Genomic DNA, 19,486 nt, shown 5'->3' on the forward strand with positions numbered 1-19,486 from the left:
GGGTTTACACCTAAGCAAGGCAGGTTCTGCTGGATACTAGAGAAAGCTGCTTAGGATGTTTTCCAGGTCATCTCTGAGGATGTCTTGTGGGTGATTCAGAGGGGAATAGGCTGATAGAGTTGGGGAGAGGACCTTAACTCTGCTTCCAGTGGAAAAGTGTGTAGAAGCTGCCTGCTATAAAACAGGCTTTCAGTTTCTGCCCCTTATCTAGCCCACTACCTAAGAGGACACTTGGCAGAAGAGGCTTCTTGTGCCTCCCTTGACTCTATAGAGGTAAGAAGGGGTGGACCTAATTGTGTCTTTAGTTTCCCATATATAACCTGATTTTCAAGGGAAAGGCATAGGATCAATCTCTGTGCAATGACTGATCTTATGCAAATGTTGTGATTCTTCTCAAGAACTTAGGGGTGAGGTCCCAGGTGAAAATACAGAATAGCCCTTCAGAGATAAGACAGAATGATAGAATTAAAGACCTCAGTGTGAGACCCAAAACCATAAAAGTCCTAGAAGAGAGCACAGGCAGGGGCACCTGTGTGGCTCAGTCAATCAACTGTACGACTCTTGGTTTCAGCTCAGGTCATGATCTCAGGATCTTGAGATCAAGCCCCATGTCACGCTCTGCAATCAGCGGGGAGTCTGCCGGAAAGCCCCTTTGCTCTTGCTCTCGCGCACACACCCTCTCTCTGTATCAATCAATCAATCAATCAATCTTTAAAAAAAAAAAGAGCGCACAGGCAGTAATCTCTCTGACATCAGCTGTGGCAACATTTTTCTAGATATGTCTTCTGAGGCAAGGGAAATAAAAGCAAAAATAAACTATTGGGAGTTCATCAAAATAAAAACCTTCTGCACAGCGAAGGAAACAATCAGCAAAACTGAAAGACAATCTATGGAATGGGAGATGTTTGCAAATGGCATATCTGATAAAGAGTTGGTACCCATAATATATAAAGAACTTCTGTAACTCAACACCCCAAAACCAAATAATCCAATTTAAAAATGGGCAGATGACCTGAATAGACATTTTCTAGACATGTCAAAGAAGACATCCAGATATCCAACAGACACATGAAAAGAGGCTTGACATCACTCATCAACAGAGAAATGCAAATTAAAATCACAATGAGATATCACCTCTCACCTGTCAAAATGGCTAAAGTCAAAAACATGAGAAACAGCAAGTGTTGGTGAGGATGTGGAGAAAAGGAACCCTTGTGCACTGTTGGTAGGAATGCAAAGTGGTGCAGCCACTGTGGAAGACAGTATGGAGGTTCCTCAAGATAATTAAAAATAGAACTACCCTGTGATCCAGTACTTGCACCACTAAATATTTACCCAAAGAATACAAAAACACTACTTCAAAGGGATGCATGCACCCCTATGTTTACCGAAGCATTATTTACAATTGCCAAACTATGGAAACAGCCCAAGTGTCCCCTGATGGATAAATGGATAAAGAAGAAATGGATAAAAAATTCACACACACACACACACACACACACACACACACACACACACACAGGAATACTATTCAGCCACAAAAAAGAATGAAATCTTGCCATTTGCAACAACATGGATGGATCTAGAGGGTATAATGCTAAAGGAAATAAGTCAGAGAGAGACAAATACCATATGATTTCACTCATATGTAGAACTTAAGAAACAAAATAAACGAGCAAAGAAAAAGAAAGAGAGAGAAAGAGAGAAGTCAAGAAACAGTGTCTTAACCATAGAGAACAAACCACTGTTGCCAGAGGGGAGGTGGCTGCAGGATGGGTAAAGAGGTGAAGGGGGTTAAAAGCACACCTACCCTGATGAGCACTGAGTGATGTACAGAACAGTTGAATCACTATATTGTACACCTGAACTTAAGCAAATGCCATGATTTTACTAATTTTACTAATATACCCATTTTTTACTAATATAACACTATATGGGGGCACCTGGGTGGCTCAGTCATTAAGCGTCTGCTTTCAGCTCAGGTCATGATCCGAAGGGTCCTGGGATCGAGCCCCTCATTTGGCTCCCTGCTCAGCGGGAAGCCTGCTTCTCCCTCTCCCACTCCCCCTGCTTGTGCTCCCTCTCTTGCTGTCTTTCTCTATCAAATAAATAAATAAAATCTTAAAAAAAAAAACCACACACTATATGTTAGCTACACTGGAATTTTAAAAAATGTTAAAAAAAAAAAAAGAATGACAGATAAAAGACCACTGCACCTACCAAGGGGATTGTAGGACCTCTTAAAAATCAAAGGCCACATCCAGAAAAGAACTATATCAGGTTACAGGTAATTAAATACATTAAGTAAAAAATAGACATGGGAAGAACAATAGGGACAGTTTTCCTTTCGGAATACCAGAATCTTCCCTACCCTAACCTTGGATCGACTAAGGCTCCAAGCTCTGAAGTTCAGGCTCCCTGTTCTGTTTGGAAAGAAAATCCTCCCCCCCAAGCCCCAGGAGCCTCACAGACCTCCGGAAATTTCTCTCTCCCTTGGGAAGCCCCAGCCTGGTTACACAGAATGAGTTGGGGTGGGGAGATGTGCCTTCCAGCAGCCTCTCCCAGGTGAGGTGAGCAGGTGTGGGCAGGCTCACCTGCCTGGGAAGCCTGTGGTGAGTAGGCGGGCCCATTCCTGGCTGGGAGGAAGACAGCATTAGCCTGCCAGGGCCTGTGTGTACATGTGTGCGTGCCTATGTGCAAGCGTGCGTACGTGTGTGTGTGTGTGTGTGTCTGTGTCTGTGTCTGTTGGGAAAGAGTTGGCACAGTGCTAAAGACACAGAAACACTCCCCACACACACCCCTAAAGCTATACTAAGCAACCATGACTTGCCTCTTCAGGCTGACAGGCAAATGTACCTATGGGCAGATAGGAAGTTCCAGAATTACTTCTAGGCTCCTTCTGTAGAAGAAAGACCATGGGCTCTGGGTTCAGACATATCTGAGCTCAAATCCCAGCTCTATTACTTCTTAGCTGTGTGATCTGAGGCCTGTCACTTAACCTCTTTGAACTTTGGGTTCCTCATCTGTAAAATGGGAATAATTTTTCTCTTGCAACATTTTGGTGAGGAGAGAAGGAAGCTGTACTTGATCAATTGCCAAAGGCTGTAGACAGAAGAGTTATGACTTCCTACAGGTCCATAAGGCAAGCACCGAAGTCAGACTACCGGCTTTTAAGTTCCCTGTACTGGTTTTGGCACCTGTAAAATGGGGCCAGTAATGGTCCTACCTCACAGGTTAGTTGGGAGAATCCAAGTCAATACACATACACAGCACATTTAATGGAGTCTGGCCCGGAAAAGTGTTCAAAACAGGTCGGGTACTGTCCTGCTTGGAGCTCTCCCTCACACCCCTGTGGTCTTTGTCTCCAGGACCCAGCCCCATTAGCCTTTGTCTCAGCTTGCCCTGCCTGCTTCTGGCCACTTTTTCTTGCAGTAAAATGTGTTTTTCTTTCCCCCCAGGCTGGTCCTTCCTGGGCGTGCTGTTGTCATGGGAACCTACAGGGGCTGTCTGGCTTTGGGGGAGGAAGGGGTTGTGGATTAAAGCCCAAGAATACCACCGCTGCTGTTCGGAGCACTACCACAGTCCACTGGCCACCATCCTTGCTCCAGAGAATAAATCCAGACAGTGGGGGCCTGAGGGAGGAGGTTATGGGGCCTACCCCCTGCCGGTCCTGCCGCTGACCAGGTAGGTAAAATGCCCTGTTTCAACAAGCTCCGCCCCCTGTCTCCATCATCTTATCAGAAACGCAGCCCGGTTCTGAGCACCATTGTCTCCTCATGAGGCGAAACAAATGCACTGCTTAGAACAGGGGTTTATGGTTGATTTATTATTCCTTTTCACCTCTGAGAAAACTATGCTACTCCAGAGTAGATACAATGAACCTGACTTAACAGATAGGGAAACTGAGGCTCCAGAAACATCTAAGCGACTTTTGCCTGAGTCATTCAGTTTGTAAAATGTGGAAATAGCCCCTGGGATCCAAATCCTTTGATCTTTGCCATTATCCTAAAATGCCTGGGTGCAGAGGAGGAAAGGAAGAGGGAAGAGAGCTGGTACCCATAAGCCAGTGATTCCGGGAGGACTAAAAAGCACTCTTCCCTCCTCCCCCACTAAAATTCCACTTTTAAAAACTAAAGCATTGGGGCACCTGGGTGGCTCAGTGGGTTAAAGCCTCTGCCTTCAGCTCGAGTCATGGTCCTTGGGTCCTAGGATCGAGCCCCAAGTCAGGCTCTCTGTTTGGCTCTCTGCTTGGCAGGGAGCCTGCTTCCCCCTCTCTCTCTGCCTGCCTCTCTGCCTACTTGTGATCTCTCTCTGTCTTTCAAACAAATAAATAAAATCTTTAAAAAAAAATTAAAGAATTTTTTATGAGCAAAATAGCACAAGAGCCTTAAAGAAGTTCTAAACTTGAACCTCATAATTTCACGCCTAGAAATTATCCCAAGCATACCCATACATTTCTTGACCCTACATTTCCAGTTGTGAGAGTTCATCCTAAAGAGAGACTGTAATCAGACACATGTATAAAGATGTGACTCGGGAATTCCTGTCATTGCAGTTTCAGCTGAAATAGTAAAATATTGACATAAATGCACATTCAAAAATAGAGGATTATTCATGTAAGGTACTTTTATACAAAGGGTTGTAGAAAAAGATTTAATGACACAAAAAGATGTTTCTGATATACCGTTAAAGTGGCGGAAGAGCAGGTCATAAAATATGTACAGTACAGAAATGCCTGGGTGGCTCAGTTGTTAAGCATCTGCCTTTGGCTCAGGTCATGATCCCAGGGTCCTGGGATCAAGTCCCACATCGGGCTCCCTGCTCTGCAGGGAGCTTGCTTCTCCCTCTCCTACTCTCCCTGCTTATGTTCCCTATCTTGCTGTGTCTCCCTGTCAAATAGATAAATAAAAATCTTTAAAAAAATAAAATAAAATATGTACAGTATAATCGAATATTTATGCATGAGAAAGAGCTGGGAAGATACTTAGCAAAATGTTTATGCACATTATCTCTGGGTGGTGAAATGACAAATATTTTCCTCTTGATAATCTGTATCATCATTTTCAAAGATGACTACATATCACTTTTGCAATTATAACAATCAATGTGAACTAATTTAAAAGACCCTATCCAGGGGCATCTATGTGGCTTACTCGCTTGGGTGTCAGACTTCTGGTTTCGGCTCAGGTCATGATCTCAAGGGTCATGGGACTGAACCCTGCTTCAGGCACCTCGCTCAGCAGGGAGTCTACTTGAAGCCTAGGGTGCTGTGCCCCTCCTCCCACTCACGGCTTCTCTCTCAAATAAATAAATAAACAAATCTTTAAGAAAATAGTCTGGTGGGGCACCTGGGTGGCTCAGTGGGTTAAAGCCTCTGCCTTAGGTTCGGGTCATGATCCCAGGGTTCTGGGATTGAGCCCAGCATCGGGCTCTCTGCTCAGCGGGGATCCTGTTTCCTCCTCTCTCTCTGCCTGCCTCTCTGCTACTTGTGATCTCTCTCTCTGTCAAATAAATAAATAAAATCTTAAAAAAAAAGAAAGAAAGAAAGAAAGAAAATAGCCTGGGATGCCTGAGTGGCTCAGTCAGTTAAGCATCGGCCTTTGGCTCCGGTCGTGATCCCGGGGTCCTGGGATTGAGTCCTGCATTGGCCTCCTTCTCTCCCTGACAAATCAATAAATTAAATCTTTAAAAAAAAAAAAAACAGCAACAACAAAAAAATAGCCTATCCAGGGGCCTCTGGATGGCTCAGTTGGGTAAGCATCTGCCTTCAGCTCAGGTTATGATCACAGGGTTGTGGAATTGAGCCCCACGTCAGGCTCCCTGCTCAGCGTGGAGCCTGCTTCTCCTTCTCCCTCCTCCACTCCCCCTGCCTGTGCTCTCTCTCTCTCTGTCAAATAAATAAATATATAAAATCTTAAAAATAAAAAGCCTGTCCAGAAAAATATACACTGAAGTGTGATGTAAGACAGAAAAAACAAAAACAAAATAAATATGCATATATAGAGAGAGAGAGAGAATGGCTTATTAAATTATCTGACATACTGTATTAAGTATTACATAATTATTTAAATGATTATAAAGCCTGTATAGAAATATTAAAATGTTAATGATATCATAAGTGAAAAACACTGGACACAACATGGAGTGTGTGCCATGATTCTACGCAATGGAAATATTTGGTTCAATTTGGTAGGGTGAGATTATGTGTAATTTTTTTCCCCTTCTTTCAAAATTACCAAAATATGATCATTCGTCTTTTTAATAAAAAAAAAATACTCATGGGATGATATAGTACTAAGCACTGGTCCTATTTCTGAAACTATTCTAGAGAAACAGGCACAGAGAGTTCTGACATCTTTAGTCCTCATCCACTAAATGTATAATATAATGTATTATAACCTTATTGTTATTATTCACTGATTACTTACTGTGTGCATATTTGCCTCATTTCCACCTTTCACAATAACTCTGAACTCTGTTAAGATAGGTAAATTACCTAGGACTTTGTTGGTTCCAAGTAGTAGAAATCCAGTCTAGCTATTCAAGGAAAGAAAACACTTTTTTTCTTTTTCAGTTTAAGGATGCATGAGTTTCTCCTAGACTCAGGGCACCTAGTCTCAGTGAGTCACTGGAAGCAGGATGTCGAAGGCACAAGATTCTTTCTGTTTCTACCCTCTCTCTACCTCTCCGGGCCTTTGCTTCTGTGTACCTGTTTCCACCTTCTTTGTGACAACCAGCTTTCTCTACTTCCCATCCACAGGAACACATGGCTCCTGATAGTCTGTGGGTCTATGTTCAGTCCAGCCACCCAGGAGAGTCTCCAGTGACTCTCTCTGGGTCCCAACTCCTCATTCAGGAGGTAGGGACTGATGGTCCAGCTTGGGTCAGGTGCCAACCTCAGCCCCATTATCTGTGGGGAGCGGGCAGGCTTCACCATGTTATACGAACATGGCTGCCAGGAATCCCCACTGTTCCCACACAAATAGGGAAGAGGGAGCAATTCCTCGAAAATTTCCAAGTGGAGAGGTGGAGGTGGGTCAGGTAGTTGAAAAGAAAAATCAGTATATGCCAGACATAGCAAGCGTAATTATTTCTCTTTCTACAGATGAGGACACTAAGGCTAAGAGAGGTTAGTGGACAGGCTTATGGTCATACATACAGAGCTGGAATACAGACCCCGGTCTGTCTCTCTCAGAAATCCTCTCCATCACATCACTATACACATTTACTGATAATAAGTTAGACCTAAAGAGTATCCCAGACAGAGGGGATGGCATGTGCAAAGGCCCAGAGGCAAAAGAGGAACTGTGGGTCTATGGAGCTGAAGAGAGGAAATCCAGTGTGACTGGACCACAAAGAGAGAGGAAGGCTGTGGGAATGAATGTTGCAGGCTGCTCAGATCAAGCAATACCAGCCTTTTAATAAGGAGTTTGGACTTTAACCTGAGGGCAGTGGCAGGCAGCGGCAGGCAGCAGAGAACATTATGGAATACACATTTGTATTTTAGAGGAACTCCTCCAGCTTCAGTGTGAAGGATGAACTGGAGGGGCTAGATGGGTGCAGGACCGAAAGAGGACTTCCCACTAACCTAGGTGAGAGATGCTGGTGGCTGGGACCAAGGTGGGCATGGAGAGAGGTAGGCAGAGCCGAAGAGGTAATTGAGAGTTGGAAGGGACAAGAGTCCGGGTTTGACTGATCGACTGATGGGGGTGGTGATAGGTAGAAGGAAGTCATGAACAAATTCATGTGTTTGCTTGGATAGTAATACCATTCTCTGAACATCAGGGACAGAGCAAGTTTGGGGTGACAGATAACGAGTTCTGCTTGGGACATGATGAATTGGAGAAGCCTGGGAAACATCCAAGAAGCGGTCCAGAAGCAGCGGAGGCTTAAGGTCTAGAGCTCAGGAGGGATGTGTAGGCCGGAGACACAGATTTGAGAGTCATCAGCGAGCATTAAAACCAAGGAGCAATGAGCTCACTCAGGGATGTGTGTAGATGGAGGAGAGGACAGGGACAGAATGCTCCGAGCGCCAGCATTTATGGAAGAGGCAAAGAAGAGAACCCTGCAGAAAAGTCTGAGACAGGGTCCCCACCCCCACCCCAGGCAGGAGTGAGGTCTGGAGTGTGTGGCAGGAAAGCCAAGAGGTGGGAGTGGTTAGCAGTCAGAAGTCGCCTAAAGGTTGAGATAAATAAGGAAGGACTGATAAGGGGCCACTGGATTTCACAACAAGGAGGCCATGATAACCACTAACAGATCAGTTTCCTTGGCAGAGCTGGAAGGCAGTGGGCCGAGACTGGGAAGCGATGAAGAGACTTTTCCAATAAATGTGACCAGCAAGGGGAGGGGTAGTTGAGAGAGATTGGTGAGGTTGGAAGAGGTGAGAGTTTTTTGTTTGCAGTGAGTTTACACCGTGGTGGGAAGGACCCACAGAGAAAGGCAAGTTGAAGATTCATTCGAAAGAGTGAAGGGTCATTAAGAGAGAGGAACCTGAGGCCCTGGGCCAGCTGCCTGTTTTGTTTTTTTTGTTTTTTTTTTTGTCAGAGAGAGAGGGAGAGAGAGCAAGCACAGGCAGACAGAATGGCAGGCAGAGGCAGAGAGAGAAGCAGGCTCCCCGCCAAGCAAGGAGCCCGATGTGGGACTCGATCCCAGGACGCTGGGATCATGACCTGAGCCGAAGGCAGCTGCTTAACCAACTGAGCCACCCAGGCGTCCCAACAGCTGCCTGTTTTTATAAATAAAGTTTTATTCAAACAGAGAGAGCGAGAGGAACCCGAAAGTAGGTCCCCAGAGGAGGGAGAGATAATGATGCAGGTGAGTTTATAGGTTTCATGTCAGCCAGAGAGAGCATCCTGGGCTTTCATTTTCTATGAAAAGGCAAAAGCAGTGGAAATCTGAGATTGACAACCATCTCATTTAGATAACTGTGATAAATCTGTTTTTGTGGTTTTTACCTCAACACTATGGGATCAAATTCTCAAATTCACACCTGAAATACAATAAAAATGCTAATCTGGAAGAATTGCAGAAAGGCCAGTTTGAAGGAGTGAATATTGGTGAAAGAAAGAAAGAAAGGTAATTTTATTCATTTCAGGTACATACAGTAACGCAAAATATTACCTAGCAGTTGGGAAAGGATCATTTGTAATTAGCATAGAAATTGTTTGGAATGTAAATTAGTTTTTCTGAAGTACTTGACTATGCTTAAAAACAGTACTTTAGTATTTTAAGAATTCCCCTTGTGGGGTGAAACCACTTTATATCTATTTTAAGACCTTGTTAAGTCTGCTTAAATGTAGTTAATTTTTTTTTTTTCTGGAAAAGATACGGACTACATCAGAAAACTGTTTCTGGCAAAGGTAAGATCGTGCAACTGTGCCCCACACAGGCACTTTCCAAAGGCCATTTCCACCAGAGAGCAGATCTGATTGCCGGAGATTGTTACTAAGGGAACAGTGGAGCGTGAATATAAATTTCATTTCACAAAAGACCTAACTAAAGTATTGATCCAAAGGGATCAGCCAGTGAGAACAGGATGAGAAGGCTTTTTCTAATTGAAATAAGCACGCATATAGACAGAGCCCATATAATGTGTGTGTGCAATCTTATGCTCTCACCTTGTCCTGCAAATCTCCCCTTTTTAGCTGCTGCACAGATAAGGAGGCCAGGGAGATTAGAGAGCTAGGGGATGGGGAGAGGGAACTGCCTTTCTCTCTTCTCACTTGAGAGAGGAACAAAGCTAGAAGCATTGACACCAAGCGGTGCTGGAGCTCCTCGGAACTGACGGAACTGACGCGCGTCAACACCCTCGGTGAGGCTACTGTCCTGGTTTTGGTTTTGGTGTTATTATTATTAACACCAGTTCTGGCCGGGCCCTTTGCCCAGCATGCTCACAACCACCTTTGGATATTATCCGCGTTTCAAGAGGGGGAAGCTGATTAGTTTGTGCCGATTGGGGTCCAGGGTCACAGGCTCGTGGATGGCTGTCAGGACCCAAAAACTCGGCGGGTGTGGATCGCGTTTTCTTACCAACCCCCACAATGGGCCTCAGGTCAGTCACGCGGTTGCCTGTGAGCATCTCTGGCCAGTGCGAGACAGCAAGACGCCTCTCGGGTTGTATTTTCTACCTCATTCTCCAATCCCCTTCATGATCCCCATCCACCAGCTCCCCTCACCCCACAGGCACTCTGATGAATTTGCACGTGGTTTTTGTTTTTGTTTTTTTAATTAATTTCTTTATTTGAAAGAGAGAGAGAACAGTGGAGAGGGTCAGAGGGAGAGGGTCAGAGGGAGAGGGAGAGAATCCTGAGGCAGGCTCTCCGCTGAGTGCGGAGCCCTCTGGGGCTCGATCTCACACCCTGAAATCAAGACCTGAGCTGAAATCAAGAGGCAGACGCTTAACAGACTGAGCCACCCTGGAGCTCCTTTGATAATGTCTTTTTTTTTTTTTTTTTAAATTTTATTTATTTATTTATTTGTCAGAGAGAGAGCGAGAGAGCACGAGCAGGCAGAGTGGCTGGCAGAGACAGAGACAGAAGCAGGCTCTCTGCTGGACAAGGAGCCCGATGTGGGACTCTATCCCAGGACTCTGGAATCATGACCTGAGCGGAAGGCAGTGGCTTAACGGACTCAGCCACCCAGGCGTCTCTGATAATGTCTTTAAATGCATGCATATCCTGGGGAAGAATGTAGCATTGTTTTGGATACGCATGCATTCTATTATTATTGGGGGGGGGGGGGGTTTAAGAACACTTGACACATAAGGTCTACCCTCTGAGCGTATTTTTAAGTATACAATACAGTATTGTTAACAATAGGCTGTATACTGCAGAGTTCTAGAATTTATTTATCTTGTGTAAATGAAACTTTGTACCTTTGACTACTAATACCCTATTTCCACCTCCCCCCACCAACCCTTATAATCACCCTTCTACCCTCTGCTTCTATGAGCTTGACTATTTTAGATTCCTTGTATAAGTGATATCTTGTAGTATTTGTCCTTCTGTATCTGGCTTATTTCACTTAGCATAATGTCCTCTAGGTTCATCTATGTTGTTACAAATGGCAGGATTTCCTCCTTTTTTAAAAAAATATTTTATTTATTTATTTGACAGAGAGAGACACAGCAAGAAAAAATACACAAGCAGGGGGAGTGGGAGAGGGAGAGGCAGGCTTCTGGCTGAGCAAGGAGCCTGATGTGCGGCTCCATCCCAGGACTCAGGGATCAGGACCTGAGCTGAAGAAAGACACTTAATGACTGAGCCATCCAAGTGCCCCGAATTTCCTCCTTTTTAAATATTAACATTAATTAATGGGCGAATAATATTCCCTCATATGCAGATATAGATATATACCACATTTTCTTTTGTAAGAGATTTTATTTATGGGGTACCTGGGTGGCTCAGTCGTTAGGCATCTGTCTTCAGCTCAGATCATGGTCCCAGGGTGCTGGGATTGAGCCCCACATCGGGCTCCCTGCTCAGAGGGAAGCCTTCTTCTCCCTCTTGTACTCCCCCTGCTTGTGTTCTCTCTCTAGCTGTGTCTCTCTCTCTCAAATGAATAAATAAAATCTTAAAAAAGAAAAAAAAAAAGGAGCGCCTGAGTGGCTCAGTGGGTTAAAGCCTCTGCCTTCGGCTCACGTTATGATCTCAGAATCCTGGGATCGAGCAGCATCCAGCTCTCTGCTCAGCAGGGAGCCTGCTTCCTCCTTTCTCTCTCTCTGCCTGCCTCTCCACCTACTTGTGATCTCTGTCTGTCAAGTAAATATATAAAATCTTAAAAAAAAAAAAAGAAAGAAAAAGAAAAAAGGAGAGATTTTATTTCTTTATTTTGAGAGAGAGAGAGAGAGGTGCTTGCCGAGCAGGTGGGGAGGGGCAGAGAGAGAATCTTAAGCAGGCTCCATGCCCTGCGTGGAGTCTGAAACAAGGCTCAATCTCATGACTCAGATCATGGCCTGAGCCAAAATCAAGAGTTGAATGCTTAACTGACTGAGCCACCCAGGCGCTCCTGATTTTATTTATTTATTTATTTATTTATTTTTAAAAGAATATATTTTTTTAAAGATTTTATTTATTTATTTGACAGACAGAGATCACAAGTAGGCAGAGAGGCAGGCAGAGAGAGAGGAGGAAGCAGGCTCCCTGCTGAGCAGAGAGTCCGATGCGGGGCTTGATCCCAGGACCCTGAGACCATAACCTGAGCTGAAGGCAGAGGCTTTAACCCACTGAGCCACCCAGGCGCCCGAGAGATTTTATTTTTTATTTATTTTTTATTTTTTTAGATTTATTTATTTATTTATTTGACAGACAGATATCACAAGCAGGCAGAGAGGCAGGCAGAGAGAGAGGAAGGGAAACAGGCTCCCCGCTGAGCAGAGAGCCCGATGCGGGACTCGATCCCAGGACCCTGAGATCATGACCTGAGCCGAAGGCAGCGGCTTAACCCACTGAGCCACCCAGGCGCCCCCGGAGAGATTTTATTTTTAAGTAATTACTACACCCAGTGTGGGGCTCGAATTTAACAATCCCAAGTTCAAAAGTTGTGTGCTCCACCAACTGAGCCAGCCAGGCACCCCAATATACCACATTTTCTTTTCTTTCTTTTTTTTTCAAGATTTTATTTATTTATTTGACACAGAGAGAGAGAGATCTCAAGCAGGCAGACACTTAACCAACTGAGCCATCCAGGCACCCTATCACATTTTCTTTATCCATTTGTCTGTCAACGGACCTTTAGGTTGCTTCCATGTCTTTGCTATCATGAATAATGCTGCAATGAACACGGCTGCAGATATCTCTTCAGGATCCTGATTTCAATTCCTTTGATATATACCCAGAAGTAGGATTGCTGTCATTCTTTTATGCATTCTAAATTTATATAAAAGGCATATATAAATTTATATAAAAGGCATTGTGTTCTCATTCTCTTTTTGCCAATCAGTTCTGCATTTTTTAAAGATCTATCCATGTTGCTGTATGTATATCTGGTTCATTGAATGACATAATATTCTGAAATATTCATTTATAACATTTTACCTAGCTATTCCCCCATTCATGGACACGAAGGGTGGCTCCCTCCCTCCTACCACAAGCAGCACTGTGTTGAACTCCCTCCCGCATGTCCCTTTGTGGACTTGTCTGAGAACTCTGCCTAGATATGAATGCAGAAAAGTAATCACACTTGAGGTCAAATGGGATAGGCACACCCACTTTCACTAAGTAATGCTAAAAAGACTATACCAATTTACATTTGTACAAGAATTGTGCAAGGGGTGACTGGGTGTCTCAGTTGGTTAAGCATCTGTCTTAGGCTCAAGTCATGATCCCAGGACCCCGGGATTGAGTCCCACATTTGCTTCTCCCTCTGCCCCTCCCCCTGCTTGTACTCTCTCTCTCTCTCTCTCTCTCTCAGATAAATAATATCTTTTTTTTAAAAAGCAAAAAACATCTTTTTTTTAATCTTTTTTAAAAAGATGTTATTTATTTATTCGACAGAGAGATCACAAGTAGGCAGAGAGGCAGGCAGAGTAAGAGAGGGAAGCAGGCTCCCTGCTGTGCAGAGAGCCCAATGTGGGGCTCGATCCCAGGACCCTGAGACCATGACATGAGCTGAAGGCAGAGGATTAACCCACTGAGCCACCCAGGTGCCCCTGAATAAATAACATCTTTAAAAAAAAAAAAGAATTACACAGAGTTTTTATTTTCCCACATCCTTGCCCACACTTGGCACTACCCCCTTTTCAGATTTTGCCAATTTGATGGATATTAGTTTTTATGTCATTTAAGCATGAATTTCTTGGACCACTATTGAATTAAAGCATTCCCTTCCAGATTATTGGTCTTTTGGGCTTCCTTTTTAGAGAATTGACTCTCCACATCTTTGCCCGTTTTTTATTGGGTCTTATTGATTTGCAGGAGTTTCTCATATGTTGTAGATACTAATGCCTTAAAATTTTAGGGATTACAAATGTCTTCTTTCAGGGGCGCCTGGGTGGCTCAGTGGGTTAAATCCTCTGCCTTAGGTTCAGGTCATGATCTCAGGGTCCTGGGATTGAGCCCCTCATCGGGCTCTCTGCTCAGCACGGAGCCTGCTTCCTCCTCTCTCTCTGCCTGCCTCTCTGCCTACTTGTGATCTCTGCCTGTCAAATAAATAAATAAAATCTTAAAAAAAAAAAGAAATATCTTCTTTCAGTCTACCATCTATTTTTAAGTTTATGAATTTATTTATGTTAAATTTATTTATGGTGTAGAGTTGAAGGGTGAACTGATAGATCTATATGATTTGTTTTGCAGTTTGTGTTTTGGGGTCTTATTTAAGTATTGCTCCAGCCCCAGGTCACAAGGATGTCCTCTTTCATTTTCTTTTATTGGCCTTCCAGTTTCGCTTTCACATTTTGGTCTTTAATCCATTTGGAGGCCATCTTTATATGGAATGCAAAAGTAGAGACCCAGCTACACTTTTTCTCAAAACCATGATCTAGCATTCCCAACAGTATCTAAACAACCTAGCCTTTCTTCCCTAATATTTAAAGATTCTATTTATTTATTTGAGAGAGAGAGAGAGAGAGAGAGCCATCAGAAGAGGAGCAGAGGGGGAGGGAGAGGGATAAGCAGACTCTGAGCTGAGCATGGAGCCCCATGAGGGGATTGACCCTACAACCCATAGATCATGATCATGACCCCAGCTGAAACCAAAAGTCAAACACTTAACTGACTGAGCTACCCAGGCACCCCCAAGGTATATTAAGTGAAAAACGTAAGGTGTTGGGGCGCCTGAGTGGCTCAGTCGGTTAAGCATCTGTCTTCAGCTCAGGTCATAATCTCAGGGTCCTGGGATGGAGCCCCCATTCAGGTTCTCTGCTCAGTGGGGATCCTGCTTCTCCTTCTGTCTGCAGCTCCCCCTGCTTCTGCTCTCTCTCTCTCTCTCTCTCTGTCAAATAAATAAATAAAATCTTTTTTTTTTAAAAAGGGGAAAAAAAGTAAGGTGTAGAATAGTGTATATAATATGCAACTTTTGGGGCACGTGGGTGGCTCAGTCACTTAAGTGTCTGCCTTCCTTTCAGGTCATGATCCTGGGGTCCTGCAATCAAATTCCGTGTTGGGCTCCCTGCTCAGTGGAGAACCAGCTTCTCCCTCTCCCTTTGCCACTCCCCCTGCTTGTGCTCTCTCTCCGTCAAATAAATAAAATCTTTTTTTTTTAATGCTCCTTTTGGGGTGCCTGGGTGGCTGAGTGGGCTAAAGCCTCTGCCTTCAGCTCAGGTCATGATCCCAGGATCCTAGGATCGAGTCCCGCATCGGGCTCTCTGCTCAGCAGAGATCCTGCTTCTCCCTCTCACTCTCCCTCTTTGCTCTCTCTCTTTCTCTCTCTCCCTCTCTGTCTCTCAAATAAATAAATCTTAAAAGTTAATAAATAAAGTTAAATTAAGAATAAATCTGTTGAGGGCGCCTGGGTGGCTCAGGGTTAAAGCCTCTGCCTTCAGCTCAGGTCATGATCCCAGGGTCCTGGGATTGAGACCCCCATCAGGCTCTCTGCTCAGCAAGGAGCCTGCTTCCCTTCCTCTCTCTCTCTCTGCCTGCCTCTCTGCCTACTTGTGATCTCTCTCTGTCAAATAAATAAATAAAATCTTAAAAAAAAAAGAATAAATCTGTTGAATTACTAATTACTAAACAGAAAACCCAGCTGGAATCTTGACTACTACTCTGCTCCTTCCTCAAGCATCCAAAGTGCAACGAAAGATACGAGGGACGGAAGCCAGGAGACCCTGGTCAGGAGGGTAGCAGGACTGGAAACAGGAATTCAAGAGAAAGTCACTGAGTGGCTAAATGGCTGTTGTTTTTCTTTTAAATCCTGGCCATTCAGAGACCCATCTATTCTACTCCTTCACGTTCGCATGTTTCATTAAGGAATTACATCTCTGGGGAAGACGGGGGTCGGGGGGCGGGGCGGGAGGGGGGAGAAGATATTAAGTAGAGATCTTTAGAACACCACTATCCCTGAGCAATGGCTACTTAAAGCCCACTTGGCCGGTAAGGCCTCATCACCCACCTGGTGGCAGGATATCCTAACTACATGGTGGGGGATGCTTGTGAAAAACTGCCTTCGTCCAGCTGAGTTTACAAATCCAGAACCAAGAAGGGCAGCCCAGGATGCTTTGCAAACTTGTTTGCTGTGTTTGTTTTTCTAAAGATCAGTCCGGCTCCTTGTCCTGAAGGATCACAGGTTCCAAATTAGTGGAGTCAAAATTAATGAGATTTTCCAGTAATGAGCCTGAGACTAAAATTATGGAAAATCCACTAATTATAGACTATGCAGCCACCTAGCCACTACTTGGAGCCAGGCCTCTGCAGGAAGGAGGGAGAGGGAAGGTCACAGATGCAACCTGTGCCTGACCGTCCTTCCTTCCTGCTGCCACTGCCCTTCTCCCTGCACTTGGGGGCCTCACAGCACCCAGTGTTTCCTGCCACTGAGCTCTGACCCCGCCCCAGCCCACCCCCAACCAGGTCAAGCTAGGCTCTGCTTCTAAGGGCTCTGTGAGGCCAAATTCCTGGAAACCACAAAATAAGGCCAACAGTGGAGGTGGGGGGCATGTTTTTCCCTCAGTTCTGGGAAGCAGTGGGGGAGGGGTACTGGGAGAAGGAAGAAGGTAGAAAAGGCAGACAAAATGCCCATTATACCCAAGCCCGTCAATTTCCTTTCTTCATCTCTTTATCAGTGTTTGTGACTGAGCTTCTTATCAACAGGAAACGCCTGCCTAAGGGGACGAGGCAGGTCCAGGGGGACTGGACGCCAGGGACTGGGAATTCTGGGTAGCGCACTGCTGCTGTCCAGCCTGACCGAGTGGCCTTATGATTCCCAGGACCTGGTAAGTCTCTTTGCCTTGGTATCTGGTAAATCCTTGGGTCTACGTAGTGAGACAGCGCACCAGACAGGCCCTGAGGCCGAACGTTTTGCGGGAGGCTGGGGCTCCACCCCAGCTCTCTGTGACCAAGGACAAGTCACCGAACAGCTCAAGCTATGAAATAAGAATTGCTCTTGGCCCTAAACCCACCAAACCCCCTCCTTTCTAGCTGAGGAGAGGCCAAATGACCTGCCAAGGTCACCGACAACTTAGTGACAGTCACCCCAATTGGCCTTTCTAGCTCGAGCCCTCAGAGGATGGTGGCTGTGCAGGGCATCCAGGGCTGGGACAATTAGGAGCTTGGCACCGACTTCTAGACGGAGGGAAGGAGAGGAGCTGTAGCGTTGATTGACCTCCTACTATGTGCCAGGTGCTTTAAAAACACAGATCATCAGACCAGGATCCTGGTCTCCCAGATGGGACTCCCAGGAGAGGGCCGGACTGTGGGTCAGATTTCACAGGAGGCGAAGATCAAATCTTAGTGCTGAAAATAAACACCCAAGAGGGATAGCTGGGCCAAGCAAGGGTTTATGGGTGGCTCAGAGGAACAGGTTGATCGAGATGTCTTCCTTCAAACTGGCAGAAGCCTGAATCAAGAGTATGGGAACTGGCCGTTCTCCTGGCTGGGAGAGACGGGAAAGGTTCTGAAGAACAGAGTGCAGGCTACCTCGTTTCCCATTCCTTCGCCCTCTGCCCATCATGGAAATTCCAGCGTGCCTCTTGCCCTGTCCTCGTCTCTCCCCGGACAACCCCACTCTTCCCCCTCACCTCGCCACTTGCTCCTGCAGTTGGGATCTAGGTCAGTAAGAGTGGGTGGGTGAGAAAGAACAGAAGAGAGACTCATCCAGACGTGACACCCTGCAGGGCAGCAAGTGACAACACTTTAACCTGAAATCTGCCTGAAAATAGACTGTGTGTCTATGACATTATGCAAATTATATGCAAAGTCAAGAAGCCCTCTGTCTCTATTTCTAGCAAACTGAATGTGGCCCTGGTGGAAACGGCTCCTTCCAAGAGTCGCCCACCTAGAGTGATGGCGGCACAGATAGCATCGGTCCCCGCCCGGGGAGGCTGGTCTCAGGTGCACCCCTCTGCTCCACCTCCAGGCCTGGGTCTCTTACACATGAGGATGGCCACATCTTGGTCTGTTAGTCTTGATGCAAGGGAGGTTTGGGAGGAAGCAGAACACCCTCTTTGAAGGCTGAAGTGGGGTGGGACTGAGGGAGTTTGGTGTTTTGGGCAGAAGAGAGAACCGTCCTTAGGAGGCTGGGTGCCTTGAGGCCTTGGCAGGGGAACCGTGGTCCTCAGCTTCGAAGCTCATGCTCTGGAGACTACCTTCACCCCCACTTGGGCATATTACAGACACTCATCACCCGTTAGGGAGGGTTCTCATTACACAGATGATCCTCTCCCTCTGTGTACAGGTAAGAAAATTAGAGGTTGGGGTCCCCCAGGAAAGCAGGGCAAAACTGCAAAGAAGTCAATGGGTCTCCTTCTTCCATGGACAGGCATGTTCCCCAGGCTCTAAGTGGGAGAGTGAGGCTAGGACATGGTGATCTCCCAGGTACTCTTCTAACTCTGGAGGGCAATGCGTCAATTCTCCTTTCTCTGAACCCAGCCAAGTCCAACCATAGTGTGGACGTCAGGGTGGGGATGTAAGGACCAGGGAGGAGAAAGGCTGCCTTTGTGGGACACCAGGAACGATCTAATTTCCCCAAAGCTGGTCTAAAGGTTCCTCTGGGAAGGAGGGTGGGGAGGCATGGGGGCGTGGTGGGCACGTCCATGGATATAAGCCCCAGGAGACTTTAGTGGGCACCAGGCATGAGGCCGACTTGTGGTCTGTAGGGAGTGGTGTCCGTCGTCGGCGGTAGAAAGAATTAGGGTACCTTTTCTGCGGTTCCCTAAGAGGGCCTCAAATACAAAGGCGCAAATTTTCAAGGCTGGAAAGTCAGATGGAGGAGACCCTCTATGCTTCTTTCAGTACCTCTCTCCCCTATGACACTTCCTGGCCCCCAGTTTCCCGGGGTTAGGGGTAGGGAAGGTGCTTTCTAAGCGCAGGATGCCAAGATGGGTCCCTGAGGAGGATGTGAGCTCCTTCCCATTTTAGGGATGCGCGAGCCGACTCCAGGCAAGGTGGGGGCCGCATTTGGGAAGGGAACGAACAGAGAAATTGAGGTGGGCGGGTCCACGCTGCACCTGCGTAAAGACGCAGAAAGCTCGTTCCTAGGTGTGTATTTCAGGGGACAGTCCCTGCAAACCGAGGTCTGACACAGCGCACGCACGCTGCCCCCAGCGTGCGGGAGTCGGTCTGGTTCCGGGAAGGGCCAGCGGGTCCCGGCGTAGGGGCGGGGCGGGAGGCGGCTGCTGAGCAGCCGTCCGCCAGCAGAGGGCGGTGTGGCAGGCGCCGCGAGTGCCGACTGCTCTCAGCGGAGGGACTGAACTGAGATTTGGGCCGCTGTGAGGGTCGGGTGCGGGAGTCTGTGCCAGCTGTGACTTGACCCAGAAGGGCAAGACCGGTCATGATGCTCTGGGACCCACTCCTTCCCTGCCACCTCGGGTTTTCCCTGCGTCAAGCCACTGCAGAGGCAC

At 46.2% G+C, this 19,486-nt stretch overlaps 1 long non-coding RNA gene across 2 annotated transcripts; it reads left to right on the plus strand.

Annotated features, from left to right (window-relative positions):
• The first annotated feature begins 7,463 nt into the window (after positions 1 to 7,463).
• On the plus strand, positions 7,464 to 18,004 carry LOC125107343 (uncharacterized). 2 transcript variants are annotated; one of them, XR_007129510.1, is made up of 4 exons: positions 7,561 to 7,592; positions 9,325 to 9,359; positions 16,740 to 16,861; positions 17,873 to 18,004. It is a non-coding gene; the product is annotated as an uncharacterized LOC125107343 (long non-coding RNA). The 2 variants fall into 2 exon arrangements; XR_007129511.1 differs by lacking the exon at positions 9,325 to 9,359 and having other exon boundaries at positions 7,464 to 7,592.
• Positions 18,005 to 19,486: the final 1,482 nt, after the last annotated feature.

Source organism: Lutra lutra, chromosome 8 (genome assembly GCF_902655055.1).
Source record: "Lutra lutra chromosome 8, mLutLut1.2, whole genome shotgun sequence".
NCBI lineage: Eukaryota > Metazoa > Chordata > Mammalia > Carnivora > Mustelidae > Lutra > Lutra lutra.